This window comes from Myxine glutinosa, chromosome 1 (genome assembly GCF_964187855.1).
Source record: "Myxine glutinosa chromosome 1, kmMyxGlut1.1, whole genome shotgun sequence".
In the NCBI taxonomy this organism is placed as follows: domain Eukaryota; kingdom Metazoa; phylum Chordata; class Myxini; order Myxiniformes; family Myxinidae; genus Myxine; species Myxine glutinosa.
This window is the reverse complement of record NC_136261.1, coordinates 54,939,989-54,951,200: the sequence shown is the minus strand read 5'-3', so window position 1 is coordinate 54,951,200 and position 11,212 is coordinate 54,939,989. Positions and strand designations below refer to the sequence as shown.

Here is an 11,212-nt window from a genome sequence, read left to right as displayed (position 1 = left end):
CCTGCCTGCCTCAACGCATACTAACACTGAGAAGGAGACTATACTTCACATTTAATAAGAAATAACTAACTAAGCGAGGCTACATGTTGTTGTGTAACTAACTATGGGGGAGGCGGGGGGGGGGGGGGGTGGTTGCCTTTATTTACAAAACCGCAACAATATATATATATATATGTATGTATATATATATATATATATATATATATATATATATATATATATATATATATATATATATATGTATATATATATATACAGTATATGTATATATATATATATATATATATATATATATATATATATATATATATATATATATATGTCAAGTAGTAGATTTGTTATTGCCTAAAGTTCGGTTGTAGACGTTGGGTGCTAATGTGTTATGATTTGTATGATGTCTAAAAATGCTATTTCATAAAGTAAATAAAGGGTTTTTGCTTCGTTTTGGTTTTGGATGAGGAGAGGCTTAAAATGAGGTCATGCTGAACAGATTGTATGCGTGTGCTTTTTTCGAGGCTGGTCGTGGGGCCACGCCCACATGCGCTTGTTTGGCGTGATACTAGTAGAATGACATGATCGTTAACCATATATATTTTGTGCAACGCATGACTCTGTGTGGACATGCTTTGGATTACTCATGTACACAAACCCATAAAATATATGGGTTTGTTTGGCTAAGCATACACTCTTCTCTTTGTGAGTTACAGTTCTGTTTTCTCGGAGCCCAGAAAAACAATTGATAAGGACGGGCTGACTCCCCCGAATGATAACGGTGGGAGGAACCTCTCCCAGTGTTGTTTGTTCCCTCGGAGATTTCCTGATAAAACGTGTCCCTATATAAATGGACTGGGAATCAATGTGTTTTCAGGAAGGCTTGACGTGGCATGTTCTTGCTGTAGATTGCTGTAGACGTCGGTCTCCTCCGGATCCGTATAAGTTGGTTCTTTAATAAAGCTGCGCCATTCCAGGCTATTGTGGACTTCTTTTGCAAACGAAGAGCTGATTCTTCACAGATGGTACCAGGAGTGGGGTGTCAACAGACGCGGAGGACGGGAAACGGAGCCCGAGGGACAGGAGGAAGGCTGACCTGAGGCCGGCGCCGGCACGTTGATTTGAGTAAAGGTGGGAGTTGTTTTATATCAGAGGGCTATTATTCCAAATTCGTACCTTCCTCCCTCGCGCGGGTTCAGTTTCCTTGTCTTCCCCGCTGTCTGCACTCGAACAGAAATTGTAAGTAGAGGCTCATTTAGGCCTCAGAGTGGCGTAGCTTTGTTAAAGCCAGGATAAACAAGTAAGGATAGTAAGAGTAACGTTACAATATTTGCGCTGGATAAACATTAAGGGTAAAAAGCTAAGGATAGATTTTGCGCAGGATATCAGTAAGGATTTAACAGGAAGCTTAAAGTTACAGTTAGCACCAGGAGGGGAAAATGAGGTCGGACAGCCATATAGGCTGAAACCAGGTGGCCAAGATTTTTCCAGGAAGGAACAGCCCAGAGACAAGATGGGGTATGCCATTGCATGCCAGGGAACGAAGGGCTGTGGCTAAACTTAGATAAAAGGCCATAGGTTAACTTAGAAGGCCAAAGGGACATGGCCAGGAAAAGGGAAATGCGCAGGTACCAGGTAGGTTTGACAAGAAGGTAGTGACAACTACGAGGTCAAGCCAGGAAGTTCTAGACAAGAGGTCCAGATAAAGCAGGCCAGGACCTGGTGGACAAGAGAAAATAAATAAGCTCACAGGAAATGGGCCAGGTGGCCACATGGTGAGAAGGACAGGTTAGGTTTTGAAATATTGAAAATTGAAGCAGGAGCTGCATTGTAGGAATTTGAAGCTTCAGAGCCAAAGGAAGCAAGTTCAGGAAGCAAAGTTCAGGACAAAACAATTAAGGAGGTAGTTAAACAAGTAAAACAGCGAGTGATGCCGCTGGACCAGATACCAGACCAAGACCCCCCACCCCCCCCCAAGACCTGAGCTCAGTCCCGGGGCTCTAGGCAACACCCCCCACCCCCCCAAGACCTGAGCTCAGTCCCAGGGCTCTAGGCAACACCCCAACACCCCGCCCTGCCTTCCCTTTCCACCTCAACCCACCCCCCCGTCCAAACCCGTCCCAAAAAAAAATCCTTTTCCTTGAATGAGAGATGTAACATGAATGAGGAATGAATGTATATTGGGATGTTAATTGACGTGTGTGTCTGGCCAATGTGTTTGTCTGTGTGTCAAGTGCAAAGCAGAGGGTTTCGGTGTGAAACTTTGTAAGCGATCTGCTCGACTTGGGGGAAATTCAGGCCGGGAATGTCCATTTTAACGTCTATCCGAGAGAACAGGCGAGGTCCTGAACTGAGTCCGGATTTTCATCTGTTTGGGAGTTGTTTGGGAAGCGAATTGATATAAATCGGGTCAGGAAAGCACCCGGAGTGCCCTTGTCGATCTACTGTTGATATGAAGCGGTTTCTCGGAGATGGTTGCAGAATTCGAATCAATATGTGTGGGATGTATCGCTGAGGCAGCTCACCTTTGGAATTGGTGTCATATAGTGCATTTTGGGTCAGAGAGGTCAAGCGTCGGAGATCCTGTTAGCTAGGGATGAGTTCTGACAGCTCAATGTTCTGACAGCTCACTACATGTCAGATCGTAGATTTGTTATGACAGCACTTTGTTATGACAGCCGACTGCATGTCCCAACGCGAGGTACGCGTTGAGATGGTTGTGCCAGATCGATCGGCGATCTCTGAATTTAAATCGGATTTTTGTCATGTGTGTTGTGAAATTAAACGTCTATCCGAGAATCCTGGCAATGTTCGTTTAATTATCTGCTCAGAGTGCCGGCGATAACTCGCCCACTCTCAGAGGAAGTGTGTGCCCAAATGCATTGTGGGTCATTTCGACTTTGCTGGATGTCGGACGTTCACATGTCAGTATCTTGTCAGAATCTTCTTCTTCATATCATGTCCTTCATCCTTCATCTTCTTGTCAGAATTAGACATGAGTCATGAGCCATGTCGGAATAGTGGCCGGCTGCGACATATATGCCAGGCAATGTCACAGGACGAATACGTTATTTAAGATGGATTTATAAGATGGATTTATATGGATGGATTTATTTAGGATGGTTAAATTAAACGATTTCAAGACAGAGTAATTAATTTCCGGAGCCAAATTCCAACAGGAAGTCTTGTTCATACAGTAAGGTACAGTGCGGAGTGGCGGCTGGAAGATGCATCGAAGCATTTGGGATGATCGATGCGCCGGACAAAGGGTATGCTGGCGAACGATGCTGGTAAGGTTGTTATTAAAACACATATGGGTCTGAGGGCAGATAATGTGGGACAAGCTGCCTCACGGGCGCTGCAGGGAGAGTATTTGGAAATTCAATAATTTGAGCAGAAATGTCACGTTTTCAACAGAACGCTGGTCCGAGGAAAGAGGAATATCGAGGTTTCAACTGTCGGTATGTGGTGTGGCTTGTGCCAAGGTGTGGGCGCGAGGAGGTGCGTTGATGAAGCGTTGTGCGAACGAGGAAGGATGTGCGATGGGCATTGTGAAGCACGCCTCGTACGGAAGGTCCTTGGACGAAGTGTGACGGTTGTTGGATTCGTAGAAGCTAGCATTTTGCGATGTAGAGCCTCAATAAGGGTCATTTGTCCATTGTCGCCGGACTTGCATTACTTGTGGGATAATAAAGCGCTGGTTACCCCAATTTGAAGTTTGACCTTTCGAAGTTTATTTGACCTTTGTTCGAGATATGTAAGGGTAAGAGGTCAGAGGCAATTCACTAACCTTGGAAGAACGACAGGCGGAGTCAGTCTACAGGGTGTTGCTTTAACGACAGGATATAGAACCTAAATCTGGGGAGAATATCGGGACATTATATTGTGGGTAAAACCAAAATCATGTACATAATTAGTGGACAGAGAATACAGTACGCTTGGAATTTAATTTAACCGGGCCGAGCGGTGAGGATGAAGAGATGCAAGTAACGTGGATTAAATTGTGGTATCACGAGTTGGGTGCCAGAGATATTGTGGTTATTATAACTCACTGATTATAGGGGGCGCCGGGCGCACCGAGTACAGATCGGGTTGCATGATGGAGCACGCATGCATGGATTTTGGCTTTGCAAGGCCCCGGATAGAAATTGGCATTTCGATGCTGTGGATTATATTATGCCTGCCCGGAAAGGGGATGTCCTGTGCTGGGGCTGGCGACATGCCTCTGTTATTTGTCTGTCTGTCGGTCTGATTGTAAGTCTTTGGTACTGGGAGGGCTAATTGAGTGCTCAGGCGTCATTGTTCCATGGAGGCAGGAGCTGTGAGTCACAAAATGTAAACGGGAACTTTGTGTAATCATCAAGTTTTTCCATCAAGGAAGGGGTGATGAAAAGTTATTTGTTTTAGTGTGAAGTAGGTTGGTTGCTTACTTGTCACAGTAAGATGAGAGTTGTGTTTTTAAGCTTGGTCTTTGAATGAATTGTTGCTTGGAATGTGTTGATTGGAAAAGTGATTTCTGATCGCTGATCCGATCTGGTTTTGAATTGTTTGATTTAATTTTGAATTGATTGGAGGTAATAAGGATTTGTGTTGATTTCCTGATTTGAGTTCATCTGGAAACGAAGACAGATGGGATTAATGCGTATATCAGGAACAATTTGGAAAGGAAATATGGATATATGACATTACTAAAATATAACCAAGCAATTGAGAGTTCTTGGGTTAATGGGATATAAATAAATGCATCTACAAGTTGATGGTTTATAAAAAATTTAGGTCTGGATGATACTTAAACGATGAACAATGTTGGCAATATACAAAGAATGTGACTTGTTTTTGGGGGGAAAACATGTGGTTTAAATTTGGTTGGCTAAGTTTTAAAGATGGAGATGTTTCGCAGAACTCTTATGATTATTTATATGAGTGGTGGACTATTCCATGGCGAAGCATTTTTCAGTTTTTATGATTAAGGTTTAAGGTCTTTATGATCTGTTTAGTGTATTTTTCAAAGGAGAGGGTTTTGGTCAATGATGATGCCAAGATTCCGGATGTGGATACTGGGAAACCATCGATGTTGGGGGGAATGAAGATTAATTCAGATTTAGCGTAGTTAAGTTCGAGGAAGCTGATCTGAAGCTAGAATTTTATTTCAGTTAGGCAGTTTGTCAGGATAGAGTGGGTGGTGGTGGAGCACGATTTGGTGGAGATGAAAAAGCTGGATGTCATCGGTGAAGCAGTGGAATTGGAGACCATGGTGCATTGGCTATGGTGCATGACGGATTAAGTGACCAAGGGGGGATAGGTACAGGACGAAGAGGAGGGGGCCAAGAACTGAACCTTGGGGGACACCTTAAGGGGGAGTGAATTGTGGTGATTAAGCTGTTGTAGATGCTGTCAATTTTGCTTTGGATGAATGGTCCAGGAAGGAAGGAGGGTGCAGGTGGCACCAGGTGTGAGTGCACAGGTGTGCACCAACAGGTGTGTGGAGCAAGGTGGTGGTATCCAGGGAGCTGAGGAGTTTGTTCACGTTGTAAAGTTTGTTTATTTAGTTCGTTTATTGTAGAGAAGAGTGCTTTTGGGATTCCGGAGCCAGAGTGGATAATTTGAGGGTAGTAGGTGGAGTAGAGGACATCTTTGCAGTGCTGTAGGTGGTCCATGTGAAGCTTGGGAGTGAACTGATTTGGGTTTAATAGGCACAAGCTGGTCTAAACAGGGTGAGGAGGATGGCGTGATTGATGATGTCAAAGGAGGCGTTGAGGTGAGGAGGATGAAAATGTTGAGGTTGCCGGCATCAGAGGAGAGAAAAGGTCGCTGGTGATTTTGAGGAGAGCAGTTTCAGTACTGTGGCTGGAGCAGAATCCGGATTGGGATGTTTCATACAGGTTATTGGCAGAGTGGTGATGTTTGAGTTGAGTGGCCACAGCACGTTCCAAAAAAAAATTTTTTGACAGAAAGGGTAGATTGGAGATGGGTCTGAAGTTATTTAGGGTGTCAGGGTTTAGTCCAGGGTTTTTCCAAAATGGGGGTGAAGTTTCACGAGTTTTTGGGGAAATCGGTATGTGAAGCTGGATTAAGTTGGAACTGCTGGATGAGCCATGGAGATGGATTGGGTTTTGTTGTTGGTTGTCTGGGTGTTCGGTTGTTGCATTGCCAAAGGTTTCTGTGTGGTGGACACACTCGTTGGCTGTTGTCTTGTGTGACGTGGATGGAGATGTATGTGGCTGTGTGTGGCTGCCTGGAGGGGAAGGCGGCTACAGTGGTTGATATTGGTCGTGGGTTGTCCGGGGTGCTTCGATTTGCATAAAGGGCGAAGATTGGGATATTACATTATTTTGAGTAAGTATTGGTATGAGTAATTACATAAGTAATTATGAGCTATTATGAGTAATTAGTGGTATGAGTATTAGTTATGAGTAAGTGATTATTTTAGTAAAATTACATGTTTCGCTGTGTTGTTGATCTGGGGACAAGCTAGTTTGATGGGTACCCTGGGGTCTTCAGCGTGTCTATGTGTTTGTCTGGCTGTTACACTAGACTCTGGGATGTGTTTTCATGAGACGAATTTCAGAATTGATGACAATTCAGTGAGTATGGTGGACAACGTGAAGTGGCTGGTGTGAAGGAAGGGGTTGGGAAAGATGGACCCCCTTCACGAATACCCAGTAGGGTAGCTTAATTTCAGACATAACAGTGAGAATCTATTGTGAGCGAATCACAGTGGGTGAGGAAAACATTGTGCGTGACCAGACACCAGAACTGACCAGAATTGAAATTGGAAGTAGACCAGGTTATTTCTATTATTTGTTTATTCGTGAAAATAAATAAATAATAGGGGGAGGTTCATGGAGGTTAATGGTGGTTTGTTTGTATTAATCGAGGTTAATGGTGGTTTGTGTTTGTGTTAATGGAGGTTAAAGGTGGTTGGTTTGTGGTAATTCTAGTTGAAACTCTCGCTGAAGTAATTTTCGTTTATTTTTATTTTTTGATTCGATTTGAGAGTTGAGATGATTGATTTTTTATTAATTTTATAATTTTATTTTTATTGATGTTGGAAACAGGTAATGGGATGCTGAGAGAAGGATGGAATTTAATTTGAATTGGACTGGATTAAATGGGATTGAATTTAAAAATTGAATATTGAATAAAATTGGATCCACTTGGAAAAAAGTGGATTAGGAAATTGGAGACCTGTAGACCAGGCGCTCCCAGGAGACTTGTGGATCAGGTGTTCCACCAGAGGAAAAAGACCAGGTGTTCGTGGAGCACTTCACCTGCAAGAACGCCTTGGAACCAAGGTGGAAGGGACCAGTCCAGGTGTTGCTGACTACACCAACGGCAGTCTTTTGCGAGGGCAAGACTTCGTGGATCCACGCCACGCACTGTAAGTTGGCCATACAAGCACCAGACACCACACCCCCAGAACACAGTAAGGATGGGCCTAATCATAGGTACAATACTATTGATAGCGACAGCAGCTAGGGGAAACTCCGATTCCAATAGATGCGAAAACGAAACCCGACACCTCACCGTAACATGGGGACAAAGAGTATCACTACCATGTTTCGAACAGAAAGCCCTGCACACAAATTGGGTGAACATAAATTGGCTAGCACTGTCGGCAGGGCCTGGACGCGTTGGCATGGTACTACAAAAGCAACGAGAGTTCCGGGAAGACGGGCAAGCTAGCATTAAGACCTTGGCCCAACCAGGATACAAATGGGGAACCCCTGATTTTAAGCTACAAACACGCACACGCCTAGGGAAAGGCATGACTATGCAGGTCCGGTGCAGCGTCTGGACCCCTGGCGCGGCCGGTGGCGAAAAGAACTACATACCATGCATCGAATACATACTCACGCCACAACCCCAGGATAAGGCCCCAAAAAAAGGGGGAAAACACATATTGGAAAGTGGCCAGGGAGGTGGCAACAATTCAAAATAGGACACACTGCTGGTCGTGCATGCGCTTTCCCCAAGCAGGCACCACAGGAATACACATGATAGTGCTACCCTTGTCCCTCAATGACCTCTGCTCACAACCTATCGATTCCCCATGTTTAGTCACCACGCTGGAAAGAGAAGGGGTTGACAACGGCAAGAGTTGCAATCGACAATTTAATTATCGCCCGTCAATGATTGCCCATGTGGCCGAGAGGCCTGCCCCCGTCTGGGTCAAACCACAGAAAGGGAAGGTCTGCCTCCAGGGTTCCGGCCACTTGCGTATGGGAGAATCAGAATGCGCCTACACTCTCCCCGGAAAGCTGGGACAAGGGAGCTCGGGGATTACATTACAAATAGTACTGCAAGATAAACACAACCACAACATAACGGCTATAACATTCTTTAGGGGGGTTAGTAGGATTAATGGGGTGGTAAAGGGACTCCAGTGCTTATCCACCCACCTGGTCCCACCCCATGGGACAATGTTTATATGCGGCGACAAGGCTTACCCCTATTTACCAAATAATTGGGGGGGCACATGTTATCTGGGTTCAGTCCTTCCTGACGTTGAGATACTGGATGAGCTAGACCCAAAGTCCTTGGACAGGCGTTATAAGAGGTCAGTCATGAACGAAGATGGAACCACTAAACTACACGGGAGCCTAGGGGAAAAGGTGTTTGGTTTCTTCTTCCCAGGAGCGGGCACAGTCATGGATAGTTTCCGGATAGATAAATTGGCTTTGACCCTAGAAAAGGTGGCAAACGACACCGCTACGGCTCATGACATACTATTGGACACGGTAATTCACATGCGTACAATGGTGATGCAGAATCGGGTGGCTTTGGACATGCTCTTGGCAGAGAAAGGAGGGGTATGCGGAATTATAGAGGGAAAATGTTGCACTTACATACCCGATCCATCTGAAGGAGTGTCAGCCGCAATAGTGAGACTAAGGGAAACTAGCCACGCCCTGACAATCGATCGGATCGCGCGCGAGAACTCTTATAAATTTAGCTGGCTCACTGACTGGTTCCAGGGATGGACGGGCACCATAGTGAAGTGGTTATTGACCGCACTGGCTGTGATAATCGGGGTAGTAATTTGGGGGGCACTAATGAAATCTCTAGTCCTCCTCTATATGAGAAAGTATTTTACAGGATGGAAAGTGAAGAAGCCGCCGACAACGACTATGGCTCTGACCACAGAGGCCGTCGACCTGAACGGGTCCTTCAACAAGGCAGTTGCGACCGGCGCTCCAGAAAATTGCATTGAATTTTGTGGCAACTGTGATACTTGTGTGGATCCCATGTGGGAACTGGCTGCTGCCTGTAACGGTGTATGTGATGACTGTGATACTTGTGCTATAAACCCCTTGCGTGTACTGGCTAACGCTGCTTATGTATTACAAGCTGACAGCTGCACGCCCCCTTCCGACCCAACTATGGATCTGATTGCGACACTGGGTCTGGCGGTTGAGGGACCCGACGCGGATGTCCTAGACCCGCAAGCCGACCAGGCGCCCATGGGAGACTTTGACATAAAGGAAGTCCCTCTCTTTTCTTCAAATGTTTCGGATCTCTTTGATCCAAATGTTTCGGATCTCTTTGATCCACATGTTGCGGATCTCTTTGCTTCAAGTGATTCGGATTCGGATTTTTACGCTCTGTACCCTGACCAGGAAATTGAGACACAAGATACTGACGACATTTTGTATTCCCCAGAACAGCAACACGTGAGGGACCTCATGGGCATGACCGTTGATTAACTTCGAAGATCTGCAAGGACTGCGTCTGCAAAGGGTGGGGGGAGCCAGTTCCGCAGGGGAAGTGATGCACCCTCTGGCGGAGCAGAACCTCATCTGGACCAGACGTCTTCGTTGTGGATCCGAAACGTTAATGAACTTTCATGTTTTGAGCCCTCAGGCTCCGAGCACGCACCACACGACACGTTCGCCAAATGCACGGGCGAGGCACTATGGGCGCACGATATGCCCTTGGGAGATACCCGCATTACACAATTATTTTTTCAATACCCGCATTACACAATTATTTTTCAATAAAGCCCGATGTGGCACGTTGTCTCTTAAGATACTTTGTCTCGACGAGACAAGAGGAAGGAATGTCAAGTAGTAGATTTGTTATTGCCTAAAGTTCGGTTGTAGACGTTGGGTGCTAATGTGTTATGATTTGTATGATGTCTAAAAATGCTATTTCATAAAGTAAATAAAGGGTTTTTGCTTCGTTTTGGTTTTGGATGAGGAGAGGCTTAAAATGAGGTCATGCTGAACAGATTGTATGCGTGTGCTTTTTTCGAGGCTGGTCGTGGGGCCACGCCCACATGCGCTTGTTTGGCGTGATACTAGTAGAATGACATGATCGTTAACCATATATATTTTGTGCAACGCATGACTCTGTGTGGACATGCTTTGGATTACTCATGTACACAAACCCATAAAATATATGGGTTTGTTTGGCTAAGCATACACTCTTCTCTTTGTGAGTTACAGTTCTGTTTTCTCGGAGCCCAGAAAAACAATTGATAAGGACGGGCTGACTCCCCCGAATGATAACGGTGGGAGGAACCTCTCCCAGTGTTGTTTGTTCCCTCGGAGATTTCCTGATAAAACGTGTCCCTATATAAATGGACTGGGAATCAATGTGTTTTCAGGAAGGCTTGACGTGGCATGTTCTTGCTGTAGATTGCTGTAGACGTCGGTCTCCTCCGGATCCGTATAAGTTGGTTCTTTAATAAAGCTGCGCCATTCCAGGCTATTGTGGACTTCTTTTGCAAACGAAGAGCTGATTCTTCACATATATATATATATATATATATATATATATATATACTGTATATCCCCCTTTCAAGCAGCTAAAGCAAGACATTCAGACAAATTTCCACATTGGATATTAAATATACCCACTGCTTAAGTCTGACACAAACATAATCAGTAACACATCCACAAACCGCAAAGTTTCACGATTCTCACTGCGTAGTCGTGAAAAATTCTTCAGAGCATTTTTTCAGGATCATTCACAAAACAATTTGCTGGTGTTTATTTGTTGAAAGATAACTTTGGCACAAGTGTATTATCATGCATTCTGCGAATCTTCTCATGTTCTAAAAGTTATAGTCCTCTCGGGGACAAACTTGAAAGGTTTCCTACGATGCTTCAAATCTATCACGACAACATGAGCAATATATGGTTCACATAAAATGAGTTATTTTAAGACTCTGGTTGTGACCCAACTCTCAAAGAGTTCTACAAACCAACTCAAATCA

The 11,212-nt window shown here is 44.7% G+C and overlaps 1 long non-coding RNA gene across 1 annotated transcript; it reads left to right on the top strand.

The window, feature by feature from the left end:
* Nucleotides 1-329: 329 nt before the first annotated feature.
* Nucleotides 330-10,715, top strand: LOC144890673 (uncharacterized). Its single transcript, XR_013622403.1, has 2 exons — nucleotides 330-3,281; nucleotides 3,409-10,715. It is a non-coding gene; the product is annotated as an uncharacterized LOC144890673 (long non-coding RNA).
* The last annotated feature ends 497 nt before the right edge of the window (nucleotides 10,716-11,212 follow it).